The 13,388-nt window shown below is 39.7% G+C and overlaps 1 protein-coding gene across 1 annotated transcript in view; it reads left to right on the forward strand.

Annotated features, from left to right (window-relative positions):
* The window catches only part of USP27X (ubiquitin specific peptidase 27 X-linked), a 38,990-nt gene that overhangs the window by 22,895 nt on the left and 2,707 nt on the right, over positions 1 to 13,388 (forward strand). The gene's annotated exons all lie outside the window — the stretch shown is intronic.

Below are 13,388 nucleotides of genomic sequence, written 5' to 3' on the forward strand. Positions count from 1 at the left end.
AGGCTCATAGCGGAGAAGCCTGATGTGGGGCTCGATCTCATAACGCCGTGATCACGCTCTGAGCCGAAGGCAGACGCTTAACCGCTGTGCCACCCAGGCGCCCCCTTGCTGATTTTCTGTGTAGTTTTTCTATCAGTTGTTCAGAGTGATATGTCGAAATCTTTTACTTTCATTATGAATTTATTTCATATTTTGTTTGTTTTCTCTTCATGAATTTTGCAGCTCTGTTTGGTTTATACACATTTATTAGTTCTGTGTCTTCTTGACATATTAATCCTTCTATAATTACATATTATCTCTGATAATTTTTTTATTAATAGCCTTAATTTTTTAGAAAAGTTTTAGATTTGCTAAAAAAATTGATCACATAGTACAGAGTCCCCATGTATCCCTTGCACAGTTTCCCCTGTTCTCAACATATTATGTTAGTATGGTACATTCGTTACAATCAGTGTACCCATATCGATACATCGTTATTAACTAAAGTCCATACTTTATTCACATTTGCTTAGTTTTTCCCTAATGTCCTTTTTCTCCCCAGCATTGGATCCAGGATAACAGTTACATTTTGTTATTGTGTCTCCTTAAGCTCCGTTGGCTGTAACAGATTTTCAGATTTTCCTTGTTTTTGGTGACCTTATCAGTTTTGTGGAGGTCAGGCATATTGTAGAGTGCTTCTCTATTGGAATTTGCCTGATGTTTTTCTCGTGATTAGTGTGAGATTATGGGTTTTAGAAAGGAGGATCTCAGCGGTAAAGTGCCATTCTCATGACATCATATCAAGATTTTAACTACCTGTGTGATGTCAACTTTGAACACCTGGCCAAGTAGTGTTTGTCAGGTTTCTCCACTGCTTTACTTGTTTACTCTTTCCAAGAAAGAAGTTACTATGTGCAACCCATAGTTGAGGAGGGAGATCTCGAGAGCAGAGTATCTCCATAAATTATTTGGAATTCTTTTGCAAGGGATATTTTGCATTTGTTTTTTCTTTTCCCCATTCATTGATTTATTTGAACATTTATTTATAACAATATGGACTCATGGATATTTAGTCTCTGGTAATTTTCTTTGCTCCAAAGCCTACTTCATCTGATATTAGTATAGCCACTCCTGCTTTCTCTTAATTAATATTTGTGTGGCATATATTTTTACATCATTTTACTTTCAAACTACCTATGTTGCTGTATTTGAAGTGAGTTTCTTATAGACAGCATATGGTTGGGGCATGTTTTTTATCTACTGTTACTTTCAACTAACAGTATTTTGACCATTTTGATCATTACATTATACTTCAACACAGTTATTGATAAGTTAGAGCTTATGCCTGACATTGTTTTTGTCTTGTTTGATCTCTTTGTTTTTGTTTCTCTGTGTTCTTTTTTCTGCCTTCCTGTGGGTCACTTGAACTTTTTTTAAAGAATTGAATTTTTATTTACCTGTAGTATTTTTGAAGTGTATCTCTTTGTATTGCTTTTTGAATTTTTGCTCTTTGGATCACTTTTAAAATTCTTATATTACATTATATGTACATAGAATATTGTATATATGTTGTGTTGTTTGTAAATATATGTGTGTGTATATATATGTGTATATGTATATGGAGAGAGACACACAGAGACAGAGAATGCAAACTTTTTCTCTAGATATTACATTGTATATACATACACACTTGTCACAGTCTACTGATGTCAACATTTTACCAGTTTGGGTGAAATGTGGAAACCTGGGGCGCCTGGGTGGCTCAGTCGTTAAGCGTCTGCCTTTGACTCAGGGCGTGATCCTGGCGTTCTGGGATCGAGCCCCACATCGGGCTCCTCCGCTGGGAGCCTGCTTCTTCCTCTCCCACTCCCCCTGCTTGTGTTCCCTCTCTCGCTGGCTGTCTCTATCTCTGTCAAATGAATAAATAAAATCTTTAAAAAAAAGTAGAAACCTTACTTCCTTTTACTCTACTTCATTTATAATATAATTGTCTTACATATGTTCTCTGCATACACTGAGAATTATATCAGATAGTGTTACATTTGTTTTGTTTCAACCATCAAACATAATTTAGAAAACTCAAGAGGAAAAGGAAAATCTATTGTATTTACCCATATTTATTTTTACTCTTTCTGTTATGCTTTCTCTTCTTCCTGATGTTCCAGGATTCCTTATTTTATAATTTCCTTTCTGTTTGGAGAACTTTTCTTAGCCATTCTTTCGGGGTAGGTTTGCTGGCAGCAAATTCTCTTAGTTTTCCTTTATCTGAGAACATCCTGATTTCCCCTTCACCCTGAAGGATATTTTTGCTGGATGAAGAATTCTGGATCAACAGTTCTTTCCTTCAGCATTTGAAAAATGTTGTGCCAGTTCTTTCTGGCCTCTGTGGTTTCTAATGAGAAATCCTCTGTGATTCAAATTGTTTTTTCCCTATAGGCAAGGTGTCATTTCTCTCCCTGCCCTTTTATTTTGTCCTTTGTATTCAAAGTTTGAGTATGATGGGTCTTGTCATGGGTTTCTTTATGTTTATATAGTTTGGGGTTTATTCATCTTCTTTAATCTGTGGGTTTATGTCTTGGGGGAAAATTTAAGCCATTATTTCTTTATTTTTTTTAAAGATTTTATTTCTTTGTCAGAGAGTGAGAGAGAGCACACAAGCAGGGAGAGCAGCAGGCGGAAGGAGAAGCAGGTTCCCCATTGAGCCAGGAGCCCGACAATGTGGGGCTGGATCTCGGGACCCTGGGATCGTGACAGGAGCCAAAGGCTGATGCTTGACTGACTGAGCCACCCCGGTGCCCCAAACCATTATTTCTTTAAATACTTTTTCAGCTCCACCTTTTTTCTCCTTTCCTTTCCTAACTTTAATAATACAGATGTTCAATCTTTTGTTATAGTCTCACAACCTTCTTAGAATCTGTTCATTTTTTCCCCCTCAGTCTATCTTCTTTCTGTTGTTCACACTGAATAATTTCTGTCGTTCTATTTTTGAGTTCACTGATTCTTTCCTCTGTCTCTTCCATTCTCCTATTGACCCCATCTATTATAATTTTTAAAATTTCAGTTATGATATTTTTTAGTTTTACGATTTTCATTTAGTTCTTTTTTATGTCTTCTATTTTTTTTTAAAGATTTTATTTATTTATTCGACAGAGATAGAGACAGCCATCGAGAGAGGGAACACAAGCAGGGCGAGTGGGAGAGGAAGAAGCAGGCTCATAGCGGAGGAGCCCGATGTGGGGCTCGATCCCGTAATGCTGGGATCACGCCCTGAGCCGAAGGCACATGCTTAACCGCTGTGCCACCCAGGCACCCCTGTGTCTTCTATTTTTTTGACAAGACTTTCTATTTTATTTGTTTGTATTATGTTTGTAATTGCTTGGGGAAGCATCTTTATATCTATGTCATCTTGTTGGTGTCTTTTGGTTGTCTTTTCTCATTCAAGTGGAGTTTTTCCTGGCTTTTGATATAATGAGTGATTTTTTTAAAAATTGAAATCTGGACATTTAGGGCATTATGTTATGAGACTCTGGATCTTGCTTAAATCTTCTGTTTTGTTTTTTTCTTTTTAATCGTGCTTCTTCTAACACTACTCTGATATGGGAAGGGGAATACCACTTCATTGCTGCCGGTGGAATGAATTTTGAGGTTCCTTGGTCAGCCTTCATTAGCACCTGTGGGGAGGGTCTTCTCCTTACTGCTTCGCAAGGTAGGGATTCGGGATCTCTGCTGTGCCTTTGCTATTACCACTCTGGCTGAAAGGAGCAGGGATGCCTTGTTGTAATTCCTCTTATAACTCCATTTACAGCACAGTGTGGACGGATGCTTGTAACTGCTGGATGGTGGCGAAAACACTGATTGTCCACTGGGACACCTCTGACACCACCCCAGTGGGGAAAAGAGGAGGGACCCCTTGTTATCACCAAGTGAGCATGAAGTCCAGGATTCTCATGTAGCATCCACTGATACTTTGTCAGACAGAGGGGGCTTGTTACCACCCGGCAGGAATGAAAGTTCTGCCTCCCAACTTGCCCTTCTCTGCACTTGGCCTTTGTTAGCATGGGTGGTGCTGCGATTTTTTTTTTCAGTGGTGCTTGGTTGGAGTAGAGTGGTTATGATCTAAAACTTTGTATCTGGCAAGGTTGCCCTATTCCTGGTCCTTTGCCTGAGAGAGCAGGCTTTTCAGGAGGTTTTTTTTTTTTTTTTTTTTTAACCCTGGGCCCACTGATGTTTCCAGGGTTTCTGCTTCTGCAGCATTCAGTCTAGAATACATGAGGCAAAACCAAACCTCAGGGAACTCACTGCTGGGTCCTTCCTTGGGTTCTGATGTCTAGAGCCAGTCTGCCTTCTTCTGTCCACCCTTCAGAGTCTTTTTATGTTCGTTTTATAGACAACGTTAAGGGTTGTTAACTGTATTTAGCAGAAGGAATAGGGAGAAGTACACCAACTACACCATGCCAGTAGCAGACATCTTCCCGGCTTTGTTTTAAAATTTAATTTTATGATGAAAAAATTTAAACATACCCAGAAGTAAAGAGATTAGTAGAGCAAATCCCCTTTACTCGGCTTCAACACATTTCAACATTTTGCCAATCTTGTTTCATTTATTCTCCCCACTGTGAGGTTTGTTGGAGTCTTTTAACTCAAATCCTAGAAATAATATTATCTCACTCAATGTGAGTGTGCATCTCTAATAGAAAAATGCTTTTAAAAACATCATCACAATGCCATTATCACATTTCACTAATTAACAATAAATCCTTGATGTACTTGAATATGAATTCATATTCAAATTTCCCTGATTGTTTCAAGAAGTGTTTTAAAGTTGGTTTTCTCAAAATAGGATCCAAACCAAATGTAACATTGTATTTGCTTGTTATCTCTCTTAATTCTCTTTTAAAAAACCTATAAATTTCCTAGGCCAGCCACAGAAAAACAAATACTGCACGACATCACTTGTATGGGGAATCTAAAAAAGTCAACTCATAGATGCACAGAGTAGAATGGTGTTTTTCAGGGGCCAGAGGGTGGGGGGAATGGGGACATGTTGGTCAAAGAGTACAAAGTTTCAGTTATGCAGGATGGAAAAGTTCTGGGGATCTAATGTGCAGCATGGTGACTATAGTTAATAACACTGTAGCGTATACTTGAAATTTTCTGAGAGAGTGGATCTTAGCCGTTCTCACCATAAGAAAGGTAACTATGTGAGGTGATGCATGTTAATTACCTTGATTGTGGTAATCATTTCACAATGCATGCATATATCAAAACATCATGTTGTACACCTTAAAAATATATAATTTTTATTTTTCAGTTTATTTACTTCAGTAAAGCTAAAAAAGAATCTGAAAAGAGGTCATTTTTTTCTATAAAATACTCCACATTCTGGATTTGCCTGATTGTTTTTTAATGATGACAATGAACTTGTTCTTTGATTTCCTGTATTTACCATAAACTGGGAGTTAGAGCTAGACACTTGATTAGATTTAGGTTCATTTTTTTTTTTAATTTTTGGCCTCAATATATCACAGGTGGTGCTGTATGCTTACTCCTGTGTTACATCAGGAGGCACATGGTATCTAGCTGGCCCACTCTGAGAGATGCTGAAGTTGATCAGTGGGTTCAGGTGATATCAATCTGATCCTTCCATTGTAAAATTCTCCATTATCATTAGCCTAATCTTTTCTCATCCATTCATGATCATTGCCCTAGATTAGTGGTTTTCAACCAGAGATAATTGTCTTCCTTGGGACATTTGACAATGTCTGAAGACATTTCTGATGATCATAACTCGGGAGGTGGTGCTAATAGCATCTCATGCTGCTAAAAATCCTACAATGCATAGGACAGCCCCCAAATAAAGAATTATCTGTCCCCAAATAGCAATAGTGCTGGGGTTGAGAGACCATGGCCTAGATTTGTGATTAGGGATTGTAAATGGTAATATACCAGTTCTGTCATTCCTTCTGCACTTGCTAGCTGGAATTGTTGCATAAAGAAGAATATCACTATTTGGTTACCCTGAAATACTGTTTCCAAAGAAAGGCAGGATAAATTCTTGATTTTTCCCTTTATTAATTTTTGCAATAATAATTTGGTGCTCTAGTATCAGCCAGGGGTGACCAATGTTTTTTAATGTCACTCTGAAATTATGTATTTCATACATCTGATTACTTGATTAATGGTAGATTTTTTGATGCTCTTATTGTCTCAATATAGGCAAGTGGGGAATTCTCTTTCATCTTGGATCCTGTGTTCCTTTGACATGACTACATTAGTCTTTGATATTGCTCTTGCTTTTTGGCAAAACAAGATGTTCCAGGCTCATTTTGTACATTTCTTGTGACAGAGCCATAAACAACTAATTGTTTCTTGAAGGAGGATTGGCTTCTTTTGGTGGGAAATGATATTTAGAGACCACAATCTGGGCATTAGATATACTCATTGCTACTAGGTTGTCACTGCCGCTATGTCTTTTCAGTGGACAGAGCTAGGAAATATTCATTTTTTTCTAGAAAGAGAAAAATAGATAAGTTCATAACATTTCTGTAAGTATTTTTATTTCCCCAACTTTCTTACACAAGAGGTGGCATCTGTATACAATATTCTATACTTTGCTTTTTCCAGTTAACAATATATCCCAGCTATTATTTGCATATAGATATCTATCTCATTTCATAGTATTCTGTACTTTAATTTATTAAACATTTTTTCCAGTTTTCCATTTTATGAATCCACTGTAATTTATTCAACTGGTCCCTTATGATGGACATTTGATGTTTTTTTTCCCCCCAGTCTTTTGTTATTATACATAGTGTTGCAATGAATGGGTTTGTGCATATGTCATCCTGTACTTTTATTGGTATATCTTTGGGTTAGAGTCCTAGGAGTGGGATTACAGAGTCAAACCATGAATACACATATGATTTTGCTAGACATTGCTAAATTTCTCTATACTAATTCCAAAATTTAATATAATTTTGTTTGCATTGCCTTTAGTGGTTTTAAAAGGAACCAGATTTACTTGCAACCAGTAGTAAATAAGCCGTAGAGATCTAATGCACGGTATAGTGAATACAAGCAACAATATTATATTATAATTGTCAAACTTGCTAAGAGACTGAGTCTTAATTATCCCAACCACAAAAAGAAATGATAATTATATGATGTGATAGAAGTGCTAACTATCACTACACTGGCAATCATATTACAACAGATAAATGTATCAAACCAACATGTCGTGCACTTTAAATTTATATGATGTCATGTGTCAAATACATTTCAATAAAAATAAACCAAATAAATAAAACATTTTAAAAATAAAAAAAATGTAAAAAGGAACAACATTTTGAAAAAGAATAAAAAGTGTGATTAGGATTTTTAACTACCAGTTTTGGTAACAAGATGTACCCTTCCCACCCTTCAAACTTGAAAGAGACATTTAGGACAAGCACAAGAAGTCAGATTCCACACTTCCGTGAGTAAAATTAGAGAATGTGTTCTTTATTGTGCCTCTGTCGAAGCTCAGGCTCAGGGCCCTGCTGTGTCCCACAAGGCTGACCTCCAGCACTGGACATGGATTTTGGGATTCCTGAGTTTCGCTAGAGGACAGGGATACGTGAGTTGGTTGTCCAGATGCTGTGCCAGATACAGGAGCCTGTTCAGAGGCTACGTTATGAAGCAGATAGGTAAGGAATCAAAAGTGTAAGTCAAACGGGGCAGAAGTCTGAAGGATGACAGTCAGAGTTGCTAAAGGCTGAGGGAAGCTGAGACACGGAGTATCTCAGGCAGTGAGAGCTGCAGAAATGGCTTAGAATACGATACAAACATGACTTTGCTCTCTTGGTGAGCCTCCTTTGTTTTGGCCAGAGAAGGACCCCAGCCACTGGAATCACAGACGTACAGGCTACCCCGGGGCTCGATGCGTGCTTGAAGGAGACCTTGAACTCTTCCATTTTGTGCCCCTTGCACACCATTAGGCCTGCTGCTTCCCTATGTCGGGCTGGCACTTCCCACATCCCGATGAGACCATTCCTCATTCTCCTGGTTGTTGGTATGGCTCTGGGGGTGCAGGGCCTGAAGCCTTGTCCTGCTGCAAAGGCAAGTAGGGGCCGCTGAGCTGGATCCTTGGTCATCATGAATGGGCCAGCAGGGGGGCTATTCCTGAGCTTAGCGAAGTTTGGTGTGGTCTAAGTGAAATCAGAAGAGCCCGCCTGACCAGCTCCTAGACCCAAGGGCCTTGGTGCTGAGTGTACTTGCCATTTTCCCCTTTCTTTAGCACAGTGAAAACTTGCAGACCACGAATGGGATGTCAGGGGCCTGGACAAAGTAGGTGTCAGACGTCTCATGGTTGATAGAAGGTATCTCCTGACGGGAACAGGTATAGAAGCAGAGTGTAAGCACAAGGAAATTCAAGCTACTTAAAGATCTTGTGTGGCATTTGAATAGTGAGAATAATATTGGTACCTACCTCATCAGGGTGTTAGGAGGTTTACGTAACTTAGTAAAATACTTATAAAAGTGTCTGGCGTATAATAAACTATCAATAAATGTTAATTATTTGATTATAATTATTGTGTGTAAATTAGAAATCATATGCCAATCCCTTGCTATTCCCCCGCCAAATGATTCCCACTGCTAGTGGGATAATATTCAAATCTTACACAATGGTCTGCAAGACTTCAGGTGATCTGGTCCCTGCTTGTATCTCTATCCTCATCTTATATCACTCTCCTCCTTCTTGGTCACCAAACTCAAGCCATTCTGGCCTTATTTTCATTTCTTAAAATTATAAAGCTCCTTTTGGTCTCAGGACCTTTGCACTTGCTCTATGCTTTTGTAATCAGAAAACAAAAGAAACTTAAAAAAAAGAGACACTAAAATCCAGCATAAAGAGAAGTTTAAGAATCTTGACTACACAATAATCTTAAATACTATAAGGTTAAAAAAATGAAGTAAAATACAACAATCAAATGATAAATGGGAAAATATACTAGAGTATGGCAGATGAAGGGTTAATAGCTTAGTGGTAAAGAATCCAAACTCTAGATTCCGACTGCTGGTTTTGAATCCCAGGTCCATCATTTGTTGGCTGTGTGACCTTGAGCATCACTCAATCTCTCTGCGCCTCAGTTTCCCCACCTCTAAAACGGGGATGATAACACCACCAACTTCCTAAAATTGTAGTAAGGGTTAAACCTATTTAAGAGAAAACTCTTGGCATACTTCAGGTGCCATATACGTATTACTTATTTTTGTTAATCAGAAGCCAAAAAAATTGGCAAACAATGTAAACAGATCGTTCACGCGAAAGTAATATGAAATGGCCAATAAACATTTGAAAATATGGTCAACTTCCCCCATAATGGAAAGCATGCATTCATTTATTTCACAAATATTTAAATACGCATTAAATGCCAAAGAGGCATTTGGGAATAATGAACATCTTACTCTCGTGGAGTTTACATTATAGTAATTTTTTATATGTTTGTGTAATATTTAACACATCATGTGGTGATAGTGTTTTGAAGAAAAAGAGAGCAGAGATGGGGTGTTATTTTATGTAGAGATCAAGGAAGGACTCTGGCATTTAAGCAGCAATGTGAAGTGAGGGAGAAGCCATGAGGATTTTTAGGGGAAGAGCTTTCCAAGCGGCAGTAAAAGCAAAGACACAGGCTTGGAAGCAGGAGCCAGCTGGGCTTATTCAAGGAACAGCAGGAAATCCAGTTTGTTTGGGCCAAGGCTGAGTTGATAGGAAGCGAGGTCTAAGAGACCACGGTCAGACTCTACAGGCTTTAAAGGCTAGGATAAGGACTTGGGACGTCACTAGGAGTGAACTAGAAAGCTTGCTATCATTTAGAATTGTAATCACCTATACATGACTGAGATCCAAATAACAAAGGCTCAAACAGGATGATGTTTCAAGTGTGTTATTGATTCTAAGACACTATTGACTGTAAGACACACCATTACTCTATGTACCACCAAGAAAGAAAAAAATGCTGCCAAATATAATCGTAAACTGTCATTCAAAGATTTCAGAGATGCTGAAACTTAAGAAGAGGTGTACTTCTTAGAGTCGGTAAAACATGGCATTTTTTTTTTCCTCATGTAAGAATAGGTCCAGGGGTAATCTGTTTTCTGGTTGCAAGATGGCTACTCAGCCCTAACCATTAAATCCTCATTTTGAGGAGGAAGAAGGAGAAACTAGGAAGGGGGAAGATGCCTTTTCTTCTTCTATATTAATTTTGTGAAAGTCACCCCCCTAAAACTCATTGGAATTTTTATTGGCATTGCATTGGCTGTGTAGATGCACTGGGAGAAAACTGCCCGGTGCTCGATCTATAGTGCTACATTGTAGCTCGATGTGTAAGTTACAGTTGCATTTATAGTTCATAAAAAGGGTAAATGTATAAGACATGCTTGTATTTGCATAGAGAAGTTCACAAAAGATACATAAGAAACCGTTAACAAGTAGTCATTTCAGGGCAATAGATTGGGCGTGACTGGCAGGGGAGAGAGGGGCTTTAACTTTTCACGTTATGTCTTCTTCCAAACCCTTTTTAAAAACCACAAATACTTGGGGCGCCTGGGTGGCGCAGTCAGTTAAGCCTCCAGCTCAGGTCCTGATCTCAGGGTTGTGAGATCGAACCTCAAGATTGAGCCTCAAGATCAGGGCTCCCTGCATGGAGTCTGCTTCAGATTCTTTGGCCCTGCCCCTCCCCCCACATGCTCGCTCGCGCTCTCTCTCAAAGTCTTTTTAAAAAACCCACAAATACGGGGCGCCTGGGTGGCTCAGTCGTTGAGTGTCTACCTTTGGTTCAGGGTGTGATCCCGGCATTCTGGGATGGAGCCCCACATCGGGCTCCTCTGCTGGGAGCCTGCTTCTTCCTCTCCCACTCCCCCAGATTGTCTCTCTCTCACTGGCTGTCTCTGTGTCAAATAAATAAATATTTAAAAAAAACCCCACAAATACTGTATATATTAGTTTTATGATAATAAATATAAACCAGCAACCTTAAAAGTGGAGTGTGCATTACCCTGGGGGTACAGGTAGACTCTCCACGGGGTAAATAAGCACAGTTTTAAGAGGATCAACTTCTGTTATCCTCAAATTTCATATTTCATATTTCCTAAAATTGATCTGCCAGAGAACACACATGTGGTGACAGAATCAAGCTGATTCTCTCTTTCCATCTCCTCTTTTGCAACGGTCCTTTTTGCATTTTATAAATCAAAGCATACCTTTCACCCATCCTGATTCTTACCTGGGTGCACTGCCCCATGGTACAAAATCTGCAGGGCACCAGAGAGACAGTGCCGAACACTGTTGTCAACGGTGAAGAGAAAAATTATTGCTCTAACAAATGAATGGGGATCAAATCCTTTTGCAATTCAGATGGCTTCCAATAAAACTGAAGGAAAACCCCATGGAGCTGTCAGCTAATAAATCAGGAAAAATAATTCTGAAGACAAATCATTGTGTAATCCCCCCCATAGATCTCCAAAGGAATTCAGTCTAGAGTAACAAATGTCCATTCCCATTTAGTTATTTATATAACCAAGGTTCCTGTGTGCTAACGTTTAACCAAACACAAAGTAGAAAGAGAACTGATGCTGAATCCTGTCTCATTCTAGCAATAAGCAATATTTATCCATGGAGACACCTACTAACTTTAAAAAAAGACCTCTATTTCTAATACATTTTAATTTTCACATTTATAAATACCTATCAGAATTTGTAATATACTTAAAATTCTTTGATCCATCACATTCTAATACTAATTGTCATAATAACTCAAGCAAGAGTATTTTTACTCTTAGAGCTTTAGGCTCACAGGAACATTTAAAAAGCATTTAAATAGCAAAATATTTTTGCTGCAGGGAAAGATGATAGGATTCACAATAAAATAATTTCGAGTGCAAAAATATATATTATCTAGGTAAAATTCTGTTAGAATAGAATGAAGAACTTAGGGAGAAAAGGAAAAATGTACACTCCCAACCACGAAGAACTCTTTGTGAATTTTTAAAACAGATGATGGTGGCTCTCAAATCATGAAGGTATTTAGGTTCCACTAATTTCACGTAAAATTGTGACATAACAGTTTTGTTTGTGAATGTTAATATTTGTCAGGATTCACATTATTTGCAGCTGAAATTTTTGATGCAAAATTTTAGATGTCAACCTAAAAAATGAAGGAGCACAAGGTTAAAAAATATTTTTAGAGTGTATTTGGATATAAACCATAGTTTTAGAGAAACGTACAAATGTCCGGGGAAGTGTCATACACTCTTTTGCCACCTTGTGGTCAGAACTGTGTTCAACCCCAGGCGGCCGGACTGTAATGAGGAGGGGTCTCTCCTTAAGTTGGCCCCTTCCGCTAGCCTTCAGTCAGGTCTTTGTGAGGCAGACACGGTGACATTTGCCCAGGACTGAATGGAGACACATGCAAGCAGGCTGACGCCCTCCCCCCCCCCCCCCCCCGCGTCNGCACGTGATTCACAGCAAAAGCAACATGCAATCAGGAAAGAAACGTAAGGAAGTACAACATTCTGACTTTCCTCATGAGGAGCACTTAAAAAAAAAAATCAAATGTCAAACTGTTTCCGATATTTTTTGTCTTGATTCTTTTGTTTTTGGTGCCTCTTCTCTGCTGGTGACCCAGACACTTCCTTAGTCTGCCTTTTGGGGGGAACCCATCCCCAATTGTGGCCCTGGGGCAAGGCGATTTGGTTGCACGCTGTCCACAGCTCCTAGTACAACACCCGGCTCTGGGTGGGAGCTGAATACACCTTTGCTGGGTGAATGATGGCAGAGCCTCCCGACTTCCAGAACCCGCTGGACATGTGGCTTCTGCAGGAGGTTGATCAGGAAGGTAGTCAGTTTGCCACGGTGGACAGTCGTAGGCACACAGAGATCTTTAGGTCGTTTTGATGTCTGCTACTCTGCCCAGGTGGGATGAGAGTACCCTCCCCAGCCTCCCTCCACTCCATGACCTCAGTCGTTTTTACCAGCAGCAGCAGCAGCAGCAGGACTCCTTCAGTGGGTGTGCTAGTTGCAGTCCCTCTGGTTGCAGGCCACGAGGGCACGCATTTATTGGAAAGATGCTGGGGTGCTTCAAGGAACTGAAGCAAGCGTTGGCTTAGGAAGTCAGGGCACCGGGGCAGCTCTTGGGGACCTCAGTGGCATGGGAACCAAGCATCTCATTCTCCTTAAAGGCTCCTGATCCTGAGCACCCAGTCCCGCTGCTAACCCCAGGAGGCCGAGGCACCACCTCCTCCCTGCAGGAAGGGGCCAGGCTGAGGGGCGATGTCCGGCGCTAACCAAGCACAGCTCCACTAGGGTATACTCAGGCGGCACAGCCCCACGAGCCAGCCAGTGTCTACCGGGCCGAGGCCAGCCATCCCAG

Source organism: Ailuropoda melanoleuca, chromosome X (genome assembly GCF_002007445.2).
Source record: "Ailuropoda melanoleuca isolate Jingjing chromosome X, ASM200744v2, whole genome shotgun sequence".
NCBI lineage: Eukaryota > Metazoa > Chordata > Mammalia > Carnivora > Ursidae > Ailuropoda > Ailuropoda melanoleuca.